A 16,768-nucleotide genomic window follows, 5' to 3' on the forward strand; every position below is an offset into this window, starting at 1 on the left:
TTTTTCAAATGTTCTTAAGCTTTTGATCGGGACTGTATCTTAACTCTGAGGCACGTCTGTCAGTTAGTCTACAAAACACTCATTTTACACTGTATATTGAGGACACTCTTTGTCTCTGTTGCTTTCCCCTCAAACATTCTGGGTTTCTCTTTTTCTTTCCGACCTTCTCTTCCCTCACTTCTAGTCTCTGAAGGCCTATAGAAGTATAAGATGTGGTGTTACATCTCCCCTTGGGGTGCCATAGCAATGTAATAGAGCAGCTCTGCTTTCCCCAACTTCATGTTATTTAAGGTGGAAGGAGGCTGGACTCCAAAGGTCTTCAAAAAAACTGTGTGAAATTGCTGCAGCAATGGTAAGGACCAGTGGGGTGAATTTCAGGTGAATTGTGTCTCTTGAGTCTGCTTTTTATGTGTGATAGTGTGAATTTGCTCTTCTTTTGGAGAATTAGTGTAAAACCAGTGTATTCTATAGTATCTACCTAAACCACAGACAAGGCTGGCTGCATTAGCCTTAGCCTGCCTTTGAGTAAAATATTAAGAGATTTACAGATTAGGGCAGAATAAACCCCACCCTTCACCCCCAGACCATCATGAAAGTTTTATTTTTGTATTTCCCAAAAGCTGTTAGATGAAGCAAAGCATTTGTAACATAGTTTTTCTAAACATACTTATTTTGGATACTTACATTATTCTATTTGGTGCATGGAAACAAAATTATTTCACAAAAGAAAGAAAAACATTAGCCCCTTTGAGTCTAATAGTCAGTTGTCTATCTTTTTTGTTGAATAATATCCCGCACTAGTTCAAATTTTCTGCAAGTCTTGCACACGTCCCCTGAGCAATCCCAGCCAATTCTTCTCTGGAATCTCTTTCAAGCTCCTCCAGATCTTCTGTTATGGATCTTGTTCTTCACTTCATATGAATGCATGTGCATGTTAGATAGAAGGCGCTTGTGTGAATGGGTGAATGAGGCAAGTTATGTAAACTGCTTTAAGAGCTGAGCTAGAGGAGAAAAGTGCTATCAGTCCATTCACCATTTAGCAACTTCAAATGTGTACAGGGTGTAGCTCAAAGAGTCAGGCTTCCTGATCATTTTCAGTCTGCTGGCTTCACCAGTGCTGTTCCCCCAGCAGACCACAAAAATGTACACAAGGCTCACCATAACTGACTAACTGCACATATTCAAGGATCTTAGTTTCCTTGGGATATAGATCTTGCTTATTCTTTCCTTCTGTAAAGCCTCTGTGTTGGACTGTACTACAAAGCAGGACTTATCCAGTTGACCTCAGGTTCAGTGTTGGGTTTTAAGATCCAAATCCATGTTCAGCCTATGCACATTTTCTGATATAACAGTATATCATCTTCCAACATCACTGCTTTTATGTAAACACTCTTCTGGCTAGACTGATAAATATTGGGATCACTTATCCATTCCATCTGAAGTCTATCACCATCTCTATAGTCTTATTCACATTCAGAGACTAATAATGCCTCCCACACTATTCCAAAATCATCTACTTTCTAATCTTTTCTTTTGTCCTCCTTCTCATCTATTTCTCTTCTTCTTTATATCCTTCTTTTGTTCTTTTTTTCTTCTTTTTTGCAAAACAGCTAGTGTTGGTAGTGCTGTCATGGTCTTGTTGCTTTGGTCTGAATCTGTGATAATCATCACCGAAATGGAAATTTAAAATGTATTGAAAACAAATGTGGCATTTTTATTTCAAAGTCATTTAAATGAAAACAGCATTACATATTGTTGTTCTAATTGCTTTGCTGAAATCAGATTTGCTGTTGTTATAACGGTTAACGTCTTAATTTCTTTTCTTAGGCTGTTGTGAAATGGCTGCTGTGGTGAAACTCAGAATCATTCTTGGTGAAAATGATTCGTGGAGATTGATCTTTCCAAATGGGATGCCAAAGTCTATCAGGGAACTTGATCAGCAAATAAAGGGACAGTGTGGAGTTAATGGGGACATCTGGCTTTAGTTCACGGATGCAGAGTTTGAGAAGAAATTCACCAACTTGGAGTCAATGTCGGACATCCAGGACAAAAGTACCATCAAGGTCATCATCAGTTCAGTTGCATCTGCCCAGCCTGGTGACTCACAGCTCCATATTTACTCAGCTGATGCCACAAATATCCTCCTGCATATGATGTGAAGAAGCCAAAAAAAAGCTGAAGTAAATGCACTTTTTATTTAATCTATCCGAGCACTCAGAGCACTTCACACAACTTATCTCATTCACCCACAAGCACTTTTTCTATCTACCTTTCACACACATTCATACTCTGATGGATGCATTGCAGTTAGTGTCTTGCACAAGGACACAAGGATATGTGGCAAGTAGCCAGGGATGGAAAAACCAACCTTCCAATTAGCAGATGACCTGCTCTACCTCCTGAGCTACAGCCACTATGTAGCCCTCTACCTTCTGAAGAGGTAGAGAAGTGAATTATTGCCCCACCTATCCAGTTGGTGAACCTGCAGAGATGTTAGAAGAGTTCAGAGAGCTAAGGAAAAACAATGACCCCAGGGTGGCAGCAAGCTTTGGTCTCATAAGTTAATTGGTACATGAAGCACCGTTTATGGCTGATTTCAAAATAAGTTGGCCAACTCTATTCCATGTGTGTTAGGTAAGTGAATGGATCAAAAAGGACATCAATATTTAGCTTCCAGCTACAAATGGCAATATATGAATTCAGGAACCTAACATACAAGAAACTAGTGGACTATGCTTTCACATGTCTTGAAGAGACTTAAGTGATTGTAGCATTCCAGCCGGACCTTATTCAGACGATGCACTCAATGATCATAATCGATGGACCATGGTGGGGTATTCCAACCCATTTATTCACAAGTTACCATAGACACATCGTAAGAGCTGTAATCATAATATAAAACAAAATAAACATTCACTTGATATAATTACGTTTCCCCCATGCTAAATAATTCACAGAAAAGACACAGGAGGCGCTAGCATCAGCCTACTAGATCACTCAGAAACTTGTTAACAATCAAGTAATACATTTACAAATTGTCAGAAATGTAAACAACAAGTACAATACACAAACATACCTGTTCGCTTTCCAGCTAGATGCTAATTTAAAGATGTATGGAAAATGATAACTTTCTCATTAACCTTTTCTAGTGAGCAAACAGTAGCAGTTTGATCTTAATTCCCGGAAGTTGTCCATTCCGAATTTCAAAATAAGAGTCTAATGAACATTATAAGGTATAAATCATTCAGGGATTTAAGTATCTAAAAAATATCAAACAGAACAAATCTGGGTCATTTACAGTGATATTAAATGTATACTGAACAGTCATGTCACAGTCCTTGGTAAATTATTTTTGTTGTCTTGCTGCTTTAAGTTTCCTGGGGTTTCTCAAAGCTGCTATGTAAATCTAAGTTATGAAAGTATTGTTACTATTAGCCAAACTAAGTTTTGTCCATCAAGGTCTATGCCAAAAAGGGTGGAGTACAAGGGAGAAAGATGAAGACCATCATGGCACCTACAACCCAGCTATGATCCCAATTAAAAAGTTACGGAAACCTAGCTATCCGCATTAGGGATCATGAGTGAATGCCAATTAACATCAGAAAACCATGAGCACATTACTAATTATCCTGTGCTCTAATATCAGAGCCCTTTGGAATTTCTTATTTATAAAAGATAACGATGATCCAGAGTTTGATTAAAGTGGCGGGTGGGCTCTTTAAGCCAATTGAGTCTAATAGTAGATTAAATGCCATGTTATGGATGTTAAATTATCCATGATAATTATTTTATCTGAACTGATAACTAAATCAGATAAAAAGTCAGGAAAAAACAGTTTTTCGAGTTTTCCAATTAGGGTGGACAAAGCTAAAAATTAGACTAATGAATTAAAACTCTGTCTGGGTCTATAGTTGATAGATGACCAGGTGTGGAAGATTGCTGCCAATCCCCCTCCTCAGCATGTACTTTGAGGATTGTGACAGAGATCAAACTCATTTTGCTAACTAAAGGAGTATCAGACAATCATCCTGCTGTAACCAGGTCTCTGAAATTGTTATGACATAATATCAGTGGAGCAGAACACACAGACATGTTTGGTTGCGGTGCAGTGGTTTTATTTACAATGACAAAAACAACACAATTCCAGGGTGTGAGGGGAGTGCTCAAATGGTCTGCAGAAAAAGGAGAGCAGAGATTAGTGCTAGTATACGGAGAGGCAAAAACAAGGATAATACGAGGGAGAGAGTTGGAGAGCTTACTTGTCACGAACTGATTACCAGCCCGGGCTGGGGCGATGAGGAGCCAAAGGTCTGAGGAGGGTTGAGTGCGGGCAGGCTGTGCCGAAGGTAAAGGAAAAAAGTCAAGAGAGTCCAGATGGAGATGAACCTCAGAGGATATGGGGCTGACGATCGTAGAAGCGAGGCTGGCGGTAGGAAGGAATACAAGCGAGGAACGATCTTCACACATTCGTTGGTTTGAAAGTATAGCATTCAGCACATTTGGCATGTTACCACTTGTGGATGAAACAATACTCCGACACCAGACATCTTCTGCACAGCTCCTTAAAAGCCCCAGCTGATGATGCCTGATGTTTCGCAGGGGTGCCAGAGATCCCACAGATCACAGCCCTGCCCTTCTGTTCTGCAAAAGTGAAAGTGACAGCTCAGCCATAGCACACTACCTCCCAGCTCCTAATAGTAATATGTTGATCAATTATTAAATCGTGTACCAACAGGGACTAAGAGGAGAGAACTAATATTTAATAAACCACATTTAACTGTTTTACTTTTTGGTACAGCTGAGGATGCTATATTGTTCTTTCTTTGTGTGTTTTTAAATCATTTTTTGCTGATTTTTGGTTTGTCTCTTGGTGATTTGGAAATAGACACAGTCTCTGTAGGAATGGGGGATAACACCTGTATAGGTCCCTCAGAATGATCTATACTAAGACTTGAGAAGCTTATTCAAGGTTATTTTCAAAATAGTGAAAATGTGACAGTGATAGGACAGGGATCCTCTAAATAGATGCCTGTCCCATGCTGTTACCTGATGAGCCACGTTAATGTTAACCTTCACAGACATGCGTTTACTTGCATCTTAACTTCATGGAAGGGGGGAAAAAAGCTTTAAATACATCACAAAAAATTGCGTTATTGTATAAGAAATGCCTTTGGTGCAAGAAGGTGTCTGCCTCACACAGTGTATATTGACAATGAGGTGGAGTGGTTAAACTCTTCAGGTTCAACTACCATCAGTTGAGCAGTATCCGTTTTGCATCTGAGGTGCTCCACATACCAAGCAGGGAAAAATTCAACAACATTTGAGCAGCTGTCAGCTCCCCACTCCTCTCTCTCTCTCCCAGGGCCTAGCATGCTACTAAAATAGGGGAGCCATGATTAGATGGTGGCTGCCAGCCACACTGGCCAGCCTCCCCTTGCACTCCCTGAACCCACTGCACCACCCCTCTGCTACCGCTGAACCACAGACTACACCCTGCCACATATCTCCACTGACTGAGTCAGGCCACGGAGCTACCAGGCCTAGTCTCGGGCTACACCAAACACATCTGCAAAATGCTGTTGCAATGCAGCAACATCTGCTCTCTGGAGTGGCTCTGTGTTTACATACACTCTGGGCCAGCTGACAATGGAGGAAGGGAGTTCCAAAGACGGGGGGCAAAGCAACAGAAAGCCCTGCACCCCATGGTGCCTAGCTGGGGGGAAGGGACGGAAAAAGAAGGAGGGTATGGTGGAGGAAACATATTCATAAAATGCTACTCATTGTGAAACGAATCACATACAGTGGGGCAAAAAAGTATTTAGTCAGCCACCGATTGTGCAAGTTCCCCCACTTAAAATGATGACAGAGGTCAGTAATTTGCACCAGAGGTACACTTCAACTGTGAGAGACAGAATGTGAAAAAAAAATCCACGAATTCACATGGTAGGATTTGTAAAGAATTTATTCGTAAATTAGGGTGGAAAATAAGTATTTGGTCACCTCAAACAAGGAAAATCTCTGGCTCTCACAGACCTGTAACGTCTTCTGTAAGAAGCTTTTCTGTCCCCCACTCGTTACCTGTATGAATGGCACCTGTTTGAACTCATCATCTGTATAAAAGATACCTGTCCACAGCCTCAAACAGTCAGACTCCAAACTCCGCCATGGCCAAGACCAAAGAGCTTTCGAAGGACACCAGGAAAAGTATTGTAGACCTGCACCAGACTGGGAAGAGTGAATCTACAATAGGCAAGCAGCTTGGTGTGAAAAAATCAACTGTGGGAGCAATCATCAGAAAATGGAAGACATACAAGACCACTGATAATCTCCCTCGATCTGGGGCTCCACGCAAGATCTCATCCCGTGGGGTCAAAATGATCATGAGAACGGTGAGCAAAGATCCCTGAACCACACGGGGGGACCTGGTGAATGACCTGCAGAGAGCTGGGACCAAAGTAACAAAGGTCACCATCAGTAACACACTACAACGGCAAGGAATCAAATCCCGCAGTGCCAGACGTGTTCCGCTGCTGAAGCCAGTGCATGTCCAGGCCCGTCTGAAGTTTGCCAGAGAGCACATGGATGATACAGCAGAGGATTGGGAGAATGTCATGTGGTCAGATGAAACCAAAGTAGAACTTTTTGGTATAAACTCAACTCGTCGTGTTTGGAGGAAGAAGAATACTGAGTTGCATCCCAAGAACACCATACCTACTGTGAAGCATGGGGGTGGAAACATCATGCTATGGGGCTGTTTTTCTGCCAAGGGGACAGGACGACTGATCCGTGTTAAGGACAGAATGAATGGGGCCATGTATCGTGAGATTTTGAGCCAAAACCTCCTTCCATCAGTGAGAACTTTGAAGATGAAACGAGGCTGGGTCTTCCAACATGACAATGATCCAAAACACACCGCCCGGGCAACAAAGGAATGGCTCCGTAAGAAGCATTTGAAAGTCCTGGAGTGGCCTAGCCAGTCTCCAGACCTCAACCCCATAGAAAATCTGTGGCGGGAGTTGAAAGTCCGTGTTGCTCGGCGACAGCCCCAAAACATCACTGCTCTCAAGAAGATCTGCATGGAGGAATGGGCCAAAATACCAGCTACTGTGTGTGCAAACCTGGTAAAGACCTATAGTAAACGTTTGACCTCTGTTATTGCCAACAAAGGTTATGTTACAAAGTATTGAGTTGTATTTTTGTTATTGACCAAATACTTATTTTCCACCCTGATTTATGAATAAATTCTTTACAAATCCTACCATGTGGATTCATGGATTTTTTTTTCACATTCTGTCTCTCACAGTTGAAGTGTACCTCTGGTGCAAATTACTGACCTCTGTCATCATTTTAGGTGGGGGAACTTGCACAATCGGTGGCTGACTAAATACTTTTTTGCCCCACTGTATTCCTGGACCACGGTGAAAGCTCACATTGTCTACATTGTCTACCTGGCTGTAGCTCAGGAGGTAGAGCAGGTACTGATCGGAAGGTTGGTGGTTCGATCCTCCTCCAGTCTGCATGTTAAGTATCCTTGGGCAAGATACTGACCCCAAGTTGCTCATCCATTGGAGTATGAATGTGTGTGTGTGTGTGTGTGTGTGTGTGTGTGTGTGTGTGTGTGTGTGAGTGAATGTAGTTAGAAAGCACTAAGTATAGAGAAAGTGCTTGAGGTAATGGGTGTGATTGGGTGAATGTGGCATGTTGTATACAGCGCTTTCAGTACCCCAGCAGAGTAGAAAAGTGCTATATAAGAATCAGTCCATTCAGTCTACAATGATAAAATACAAGGGATGCGCTCTCATGATCTCTCTGCTCAAGCAAAGCATCCCGTAGACAAGTGGTTCGCGTACGTGGTATTTGGGTTCTATCTAATAGTACACGGGAAGTCTACAGATTAAATAATACACCATGTTCTGGCTGAGGGATTTCTGAAAAATTAAAATGTACAGCTCTGTTATCACTTCCAACATAAATGAAGACAGAAAACTAAACAGCAGTGGCATTTGTAGGGTTACTGAAGTTGTACTAGGTGGTATATAATTATGTGCTATGTGGTAGCTAGCTACACAGCTATGTTAGCATAATATAAACACAGTGAAGCTGGAGGATGAACGCTAAATTTTTTCCACTTGCTAAAGGTTAACATGAGGGTTCCCAATGGTTAGGGACAAATGCTGTTGCATGGCAGGATGATGTAAACAGACCAAACTTCAGTCAGAAGAGCAACTGAGATAATCTTTCCACAATACGAGGTCAGTCATTAATATACTGCTGCATGGGCTGGGCTGTAAGGTTTGAAAAACTGATCTTTAAAATGAATAGCGGTAATAAAATCCGAGAGAGGCCGACAGTGATCACTGCCTTTTTTGGGGGGCTTGTTCCGATTAAACAGAACAAGACACAAAGCATTGACACATGTTAAAAATACAACAGCCCTGATAAACCCAGAGTAGTTTGTTCATACGTCATCACTTAAAGACTGGATATCTCACCTGCTGTGAATGTTTTAAAACAGTACAGTTGTTATTATTATCACTTGTCACATCCACATCCAGCCACTCCACCAACCTGTCAGTCTGAGGGTGGTAGATGCTAGTTCGAACAGATTTAATGCCCAGTAGTTCATGCAGTTCTTTTAGTGTGCGAGACATGAACAATATGCAAGGTTACCTGAAAGAGTGTTACATTCTTTGCTGAAATGCTGCAGAGCTGCACTGCTTCGGGATACCATTTCACATTGTCCACCAGAACTAATACAAAGTGATATCCTAGTGCGCTCTGGTGAAAGGGCCTGATGAGGTCCGTGCCAATGTGCTCAAATGGCACTTCCATTAAAGGCAGTGGGCACAAAGGCGGTCTTGGAATGGCCGGCTGGTTCAACAGCTGACATTCTGGGTACATCAACAGATTGACACTGACAGCACAGACATCACATGTTCCTACTAATTGTGAACAGATCTCCACCCACTGCCCCAATAATTCATTAAACCCAGGCCAATCCGATCCCAGAACTAAGGGATACGTTAGGCAAGATCTAAGCCTATGTGTTTTGCCCTTATATTTAATTTCCACTTATGAATATCCCCATGCACACATCTAACTTCCACCCACTCTGCTTCCAGCAATGGCCCCTTACATACCAGGATTTGATGGATGCATGGAAGTTGATATAAGTTGCTGATTTACCTGGGCATTCATTTGTTTTTGTGTTGTTGAGATGTTTTTAAACTTGTAATACCATGCTATAACAACTTCAGAAATCATCTACATCTAGTCACATTAACATAGAGTATCCATCCATCCATTCATCCATTCATTCTCTTCTGCTTATCCTTATTAGGGTCGCAGAGGGTGAGAGGAAGGGTATACCCTGGACCAATGTTCCCTCTAATTTTTCATGCGTCTGAGCGAACACACAAACTCCCTGAGCGGTCCCTTGGACCACTGTGAGCAACATTAGACGTATGCACTGTGGTCACGCCAGCATCGAATCCATCCAAGTTACATGGTTTATTAAAATAATCAAATTACAGCATTTACATTTATGTTGGACTACTTTTAATTAACTGCTTTAGCCCACTTACAATAAAAATTAAAAAAAAATCTTGTTCATGACCTGTGTAGAATGTGTCATGGTTCGCTTGAGAACTCAAACGCAGGACTCAGAGGCACAGTCAGTATTTATTACAGTTCCACCAGGTGTATATACAAACAGTGCAGGGGATAGTGCTATATACAAAGCGGTGACAGGGAAAAGGCTCTGGGGAAGTCCAGGTAGGGAAAAGACACTTGCTCCTCTTCTGACTCTCTCTCCAAACACTCACACAAAAAGGGAATCCGCTCTGGGAATGCAGGGTCGGGTCCAGGGGATCTATGTACAGAAGGAAACACACGTTAGAGGTTTTGCAAAGGGAAGCAAAAGAGAACTTGCTCAGAGCCGGGCTGCACTGACGCGAGTCACACACAACGATCCAGCGATGAGTAGAAGCCACTCCCTGGCTTAAATGCTGGCTGCACTGATGAGGCCCAGGTGTTTCCTCGTGGGCCAAGGGTGTGAACCCACCATGAGTTCCGCCCTGGCGGGAGAGAGGGAGAGAGAGAGCAAGAGAGAGAACACTACTAGTCAGCGGCCTGCTGATCCCTGGCCGTGACAGTACCCCCCCCCCCCCCCCAAACGGGAGCCCCCCGGCGACCCCCAGGCTTCCCCGGGTGAGCCGCATTGAACTCCCGCAACATGTCCTTGTCCAGCAGCGCCGCCCGCAGGATCCACAAGCGCTCCTCAAGACCGTAGCCCTCCCAGTCCACCAGATACTGCAAGCCGCGCCCCAGGCGCCTGACATTCATGATCCGAGAGACGGTGAACGCCGGATGGCCGTCGATGAACCGGGCGGGCGGCGGGGGCCTGGAGGGAGGGCACAAAGGACTGGAGAGACAGGGTTTCACTTGAGACACGTGGAAAACGTTATGAATGCGCATATTCCGAGGTAGCTGAAGACGGACGGAAACTGGGTTAATCAAAGAGTCAATCACAAATGGGCCGATTAAGGTGGGAGACAGCTTCTTCGATTCTGACCTGAGAGAAACAAACCTGGTCGACAGCCAAACCGGTCCTGTGGCGGTCCGCCAAGCGTTTGTTCCGGTCCGCTGTTCGGAGAAGGGCGGTCCACGTGGCCTTCCAGGCACGCCGACACCGTCGGAGGTGCTGTTGAACTGAAGGCACAAAATGCTCACCTTCAACTGCCGGGAACAGGGGTGGTTGGAAGCCCAGAGAGGCCTCGAAGGGGGAAACACCGGTGGCCGAGGAGGTGAGGCTGTTATGCGCATACTCGATCCAAGGGAGCTGTTCGCTCCAGGTGGTTTGGTGGGTGGAGGCCACACATCGCAGGGCGCTTCGAGCTCTGTTTGACCATTCGTCTGCGGGTGAAAGCCGGAGGAGAGACTGACCTGAGCCCCAAGGGCGGAGCAGAATTCCCTCCAGACGCGGGAAGTGAATTGCGGACCTCTGTCGGACACAACATCAGTGGGGATCCCATGGAGACGGAAGACGTGGGTTGTTAGGAGCTGGGCGGTCTCCAGAGCCGTGGGAAGCTTAGGGAGGGCGACAAAGCGTACAGCTTTAGAAAAACGGTCAATTATGGTGACAATAACTGTGTTACCTGAAGATGGTGGTAGGCCTGTCACAAAGTCGATAGCGATATGTGACCAGGGGCGGCTTGGTGTAGGTAGAGGCCGGAGCAGACCAGCGCAGGTTGGTTAACAGTCTTGTTCTGCGCGCAGACTGGACAGGCAGTGACGTACTCACGGACGTCGTTGGTGAGGGTGGGCCACCAGGCGAAACGTTGGATGAATGAGATGGTGCGGTGGACCCCTGGGTGGCAGGTAAACTTGGCGGTATGAGCCCAGTGCAGCACCTGGTAGGGAACAAAAAGCGATCCAGGTGGGCCGGTTCCAGGGTCCGGTTCCGTTCGTTGGGCCTCCTTTATGGCAGACTCTATTTCCCAGGTCAGCGTTCCGATAACACAAGTGGGCGGGAGAATGGGAGAGTCACGGGCAACGTCCTCGGAGACAGTGAATTGACGAGAGAGAGCATCGGGTTTGGTGTTGCGAGATCCAGGCCTGTAAGTGATAGTGAACTGAAACCGAGTGAAGAACAGGGCCCACCTGACTTGTCGGGCATTGAGCCGTTTTGCTGACCGGATATACTCCAGATTTTTATGATCTGTCCAAACCACAAAAGGCTGGGCTGCGCCCTCCTTTCCTCTTCAGAGGGGCGTGGGCCAAGGGCGTGAACCCACCAGTTCCGCCCTGGCGGGAGAGAGAGAGAGAGAGAGAGAGCAAGAGAGAGAACACTACTAGTCAGCGGCCTGCTGATCCCCTGGCCGTGACAAAATCCAATTTTGAAAACACAACTTTCTTTTTTTTTCTTTTTCTTTTGTTTTAATAAAGCTCTGACTTGTATTATGAGTATGAATCTGTGGTCTAGGAGAGAGTCCTGTAACTCTCTGTCTGCAAAATACAGTAAATAATGACCAATGTTGGGCAATTAATTATATAGTTACTTCTTCAAAAAAAGTAACTGAGTTTTGCAAACAACAAAGTTTCTTGCAGCTGTTTACCTAAAAATGCAGCCAAGGCGTTTTTTTAAATAAACATTTCAAACTATTTACAGAACAATCGGGTGTTCTGCATCAAATTTGATGCCACACAAATTATTTGTGCCACTCCGAAGAATAATTTCTGTCCACTATGAGATAAAGGCGAACAACAGACTGATACCTGCAGGCCTGACAACAGGAGATTTATCACTCCTGTAACACCTGTAACATTCAGTAGTCACCTCATTGTTCTGACACACAACAAAACTATTGACTACACTACACACTAACTACAGAAGATTTGCGCTAAATGTTGCAAATCTCTCACATCTCAAAATACTGCCGTCACTCGTAAAACTTCCCCCTTTCCTAAACAACTAAATGCCATGTTGCCATATAAGTTTTTGATTGGTTGACATGGTACTTTTTTCGATGAACAGGAAAGGGTGGGGTTTTTTTTGGTTTTGTCTCACAGGCGGAGAGTGCTTTTGAACGTTTTCCTTATAAACACCGTTTTTACCATTTCTTCCCGCAGTAAAAATAAACAACGATAGTATTCAGGAAGAAAACCAAACATTACAGATATTTTTATCATAACTCTGGTTTTACGTGGCCTATCAACACAATTTAAAAACTGGTATAAAGTCCACATTTTTTCCGTTAATTGTTCCGCCTGTCCTGCTCACATCTCCAATGGTTGTACACGTTGTCATTACACGTTGTCATTTTCTGTGCACAGAGACCGCGCCAGCCGTGCGCAATTGCGCACGCGCACAGCTTAGAGGGAACATTGCCCTGGACTGATCACCAGTTTGTCGCAAGGCTAACACAGAGACAGACAACTATTCATCATTTACACCTATGGCCAATATTCTGCCCCCCTGTTGTTGCTTTATTGGGTTTCTTTGGCTGATGCATTTCTGAGTTTTCCCACTAGTGGGCAGAATTACCCCTTGTGTGCACTACACTGCCCCCTTTGGGGATGTGTTGTAAGCAGCAGGAAAAGTTCACGCAGGCAGTGTGAGAAAATGCTTGGAGCAAAAAACAAGCTGCACAACTTTAAGCCCAGTTTACATCGTTGGGGAGTTTGTTGAGCCATAATCTGTAAGTAATCAATGTGTAGCTTTATTTTCTGTAAGATTTGTTACTTTCCTGTTACTTAAGAGGTTATTTGAACTGATAAGGAAAGATGTTTATGGTGAATGTAATGGATAAGAAAAGCTGTGTTGCTAACTTCTGTTTTTGGTTACATAATAAGTCGATACTGATGCTTACATATTATTTTACTTTATGTTCACATTCTTACAAATTAAAAGAGAAAAAAACGGTCTTCAGTTAAAGACACAAAGACAAAGCGATGTGTCCTGTCGTTCCTGGAACCATCTCGTCTTATGCATAGGGTGAATAGCCATACATTCACCTGAGGGCAGCAGAGCCAATCTAGAATAACCAATTCACCCAACCAAACTAATTGCATGTATTTGGACTTTGGGAGGAAGCCAGAGTACCCAGAGAGAGAGCACGCACAAACACAAAGAGAACATACAAATTCTACACAGAAAGGCTTTGGCCTTTGGAGTCAAACCTTCTTGCTATGAAGCAACAGTACCACCACATCACCGTTCTGCCCTAACATGGCAAAATATGTTAAAATAACAAACATCAAGTTTATACAGTGTGGAAGTGCAAGTTAGAGATTTGTGCTAGCTCAGGGATACTGTTTTCTAATCTGAAGATAAAGGATGGTTATAAAACATGTGAAAAAATCTGCCTCTAAAACAAGCTTAGTTTAAATAAATGCCTATGACGTCTGCAGTTCATATAAATAGTGGACAATTCAAGGTCACTATTTGAGGAAACGTGGAAACATTATAATTTCCCTTTGACATGCATTATCTTTTGCCTATGATTTTACTTTTTTTCTGTTTTACAGTATATAAAACAACATTATCTTTCTACTGTCAAAACAAGGAACACAGTATGCAGCAAAGCAGGATAATAAAGATGTCTAGTGAGAGCTCAAGCTCTGAAAGTGGAGAAAAAAGTCTGGAATTTTATTTTTGACTCTGCAGAGGCAAAGTGACAATCTGTGTCTAGCTGAAAAAATAATGAGCCAGCAATGCTCACTCATCACTTTAGGCAGAGGATCTCTTTGCAATTAGACAGGATAGTCCGACCCATCCACACCCGTGCCAGTGTGTTGTTTGTAGACAGTTCAGAAAGTTGCTCAGTCTTGGTTTGCCCCTGGGAGAGCAGTTGGCTGTTTCACCCTACAAATACATAGCTGCAGCAGTCACTTGACACCTGATTGAATCTTTAGAATCGTGGGATGCAGCTTTATAAAAGGAATGATGAGATAAGAGTTCTATACGGTGGCTGGGAAGTGCAAATCGCAACAAATTAAAAAACCCCAACAAATTACAAAAACCCACAACAAATTAAAAAAAAACACAACAAATTAAAAATCCTTGACGGAAAGGGATTGTCTGAAATACCGGAAGTGACACAACGATTAGGCTTACTCCATATTTGTAACTCAGAAAAGTGATTCGGGATGTCAACAAATGTCAAGAAACGCACTCCTCACAGCGCTTCCTCATTACCCTGACGGTGCTCGCTGCACTACATAGAGAACCGGAAAATGTTTTGCCCGTTTTGTGGCGTTAGCTTCAGCCTTTTCACCCCTTTTTGTGCTTCCTGTGGACAGTCTCTGGAGCTTTTGCAGGACACAGACCAGGCTGAAGGGTCAGACAAGCTACAGTACTGCATGAAATATTTCAACAAAGGTCACTTATATAGTGTTATCATGGACATGATGTTAGGTTTGCATGGTGTAAAGATGAGTTTAAGGAGTCTTAAAAGTAAACTCAATAATGCTGGACTTTACTGAAGAAAACATTTTCACTCCAGAACAACGATCATTAACGCAATCAGAGCGGAGCTTCAAGGACCTGGGCGATTGTTTGGGTATCGAACAATGTGGCAGGTACTTAAACAAAAGCATCATCTTAAAGTGAAGAGGGATGATGTGATGAAAATACTCCGGGAGCTTAATCCTCATGGATGCCAGATGAGAACACGCAGAAGATTCATTAGGAGAACCTATCATTTGCTGGGACCCAACTACATGTGGCATGCTGATGGTTATGACAAGCTCAAACCATTCGGTTTGGCCATTTCAGGGTGCATTGATGGATTTTCACGCAAGGTTTTGTTGCTAGAATGTGGACCTACCAATAATAATCCAGTGGTCATGGCTTACTATTACTTGTCATGTGTTGGGAGCCTTGGTGTTGTACCGATGAGACTGAGAACTGACTGTGGGACAGAAAACGGCATTATGGCTGCAGTTCAGTGTGCACTATGTCACCATCATGATGACCACTTCAGCGGAGACTCCAGTCACATGTTTGGTTCATCAACGAATAACCAGCGAATTGAGTCCTGGTGGTCCATATATCGAAAAGGAAGGTAAATATAACATTTAAGTTTGCCTGATATTTAAAGGTGTAACAAATTTGAATGTTGTGCAAAAGTTGATTTATTGTCAGTCTGCCCCAGGGCAGCTGTGGCTACAACTGTAGCTGCCTCCACCAGTGTGCGAATGTGAGAGTGAATGAATAGTGGAATTGTAAAGCGCTTTGAGGGCCTCGGAAAGCGCTATATAATGCAATTCATTATTATTATTATTATTATTATTATTATTATTATTATTATTATTATTATTATTATTATTTCAGTAATTCAACTTAAAAAGTAAAACCGATATTAAATACTCATTATTTGCCAAACTAGACATTTTTAGCCCATTTAGTAATTATGATGATTATGATTTGGAACTTAAGAAAAACCCAACTTCAAAACCAGAATATTGTGAAAAGGTTAAATATTTTAGATTTAAAGTGCCACTCTACTATGAGCTAATTAATTCAAATTACCTGCAAAGGGTTCCTGAGCCTCTAAATGGTCTTTCTAATTCAGGAGGACTCACAGGATGGACATGACTGCTGTCCTGACAGCTGTGGGGAAAAAAAACATAATTGACACCCTCCATAAAGAACACCTTAAAACAGCGGTCCCCAACCTTTTTTGCGCCACGGACCGGTTTATGCCCAACAATATTTTCATGGACCGGCCTTTAAAGTGTCACGGATAAATACAACAAAATAAAACTAGTACCCGTACCGAAAAAAAGAAAATTTATTCATAACACACGTGAAAAGACCAAGGAAAACCGAGTAAATGATAAAAACGATAACAAAATAATGCTGAAAACTGATAAAAACCCTGAAAACTATACATTTCACACCTGAGCCTCAACTCTCGCGGCCCGGTACCAAACGACTCACAGACCGGTACCCGCTTGAGGCCCGGGGTTTGGGGACCGCTGCCTTAAAAGACGTTGGCTGTTCCCAGAGACTATCAAAGCACATTAATAGAAAGTTTTGTCTAATGTAAGTGTGGATAAAAGGGGTGTCACATAGTGTAGTGGCTAAGACCTCAAGGCTGCTACTGAAGCATCCTGGTCTTCCATAACACCTCAACAGATCCACAGACTGATAGCAGTAATTTATGCAAAAAGGACCCAAACAAATAGAACATACAAATTGTTAGAGACTTTGAATTTGGGTTTTTCATAAGCTCTACGTCTTAATCATTAACATTATAACAAA

The sequence above is a fragment of the Astatotilapia calliptera genome, chromosome 15 (genome assembly GCF_964374335.1).
Source record: "Astatotilapia calliptera chromosome 15, fAstCal68.1, whole genome shotgun sequence".
NCBI lineage: Eukaryota > Metazoa > Chordata > Actinopteri > Cichliformes > Cichlidae > Astatotilapia > Astatotilapia calliptera.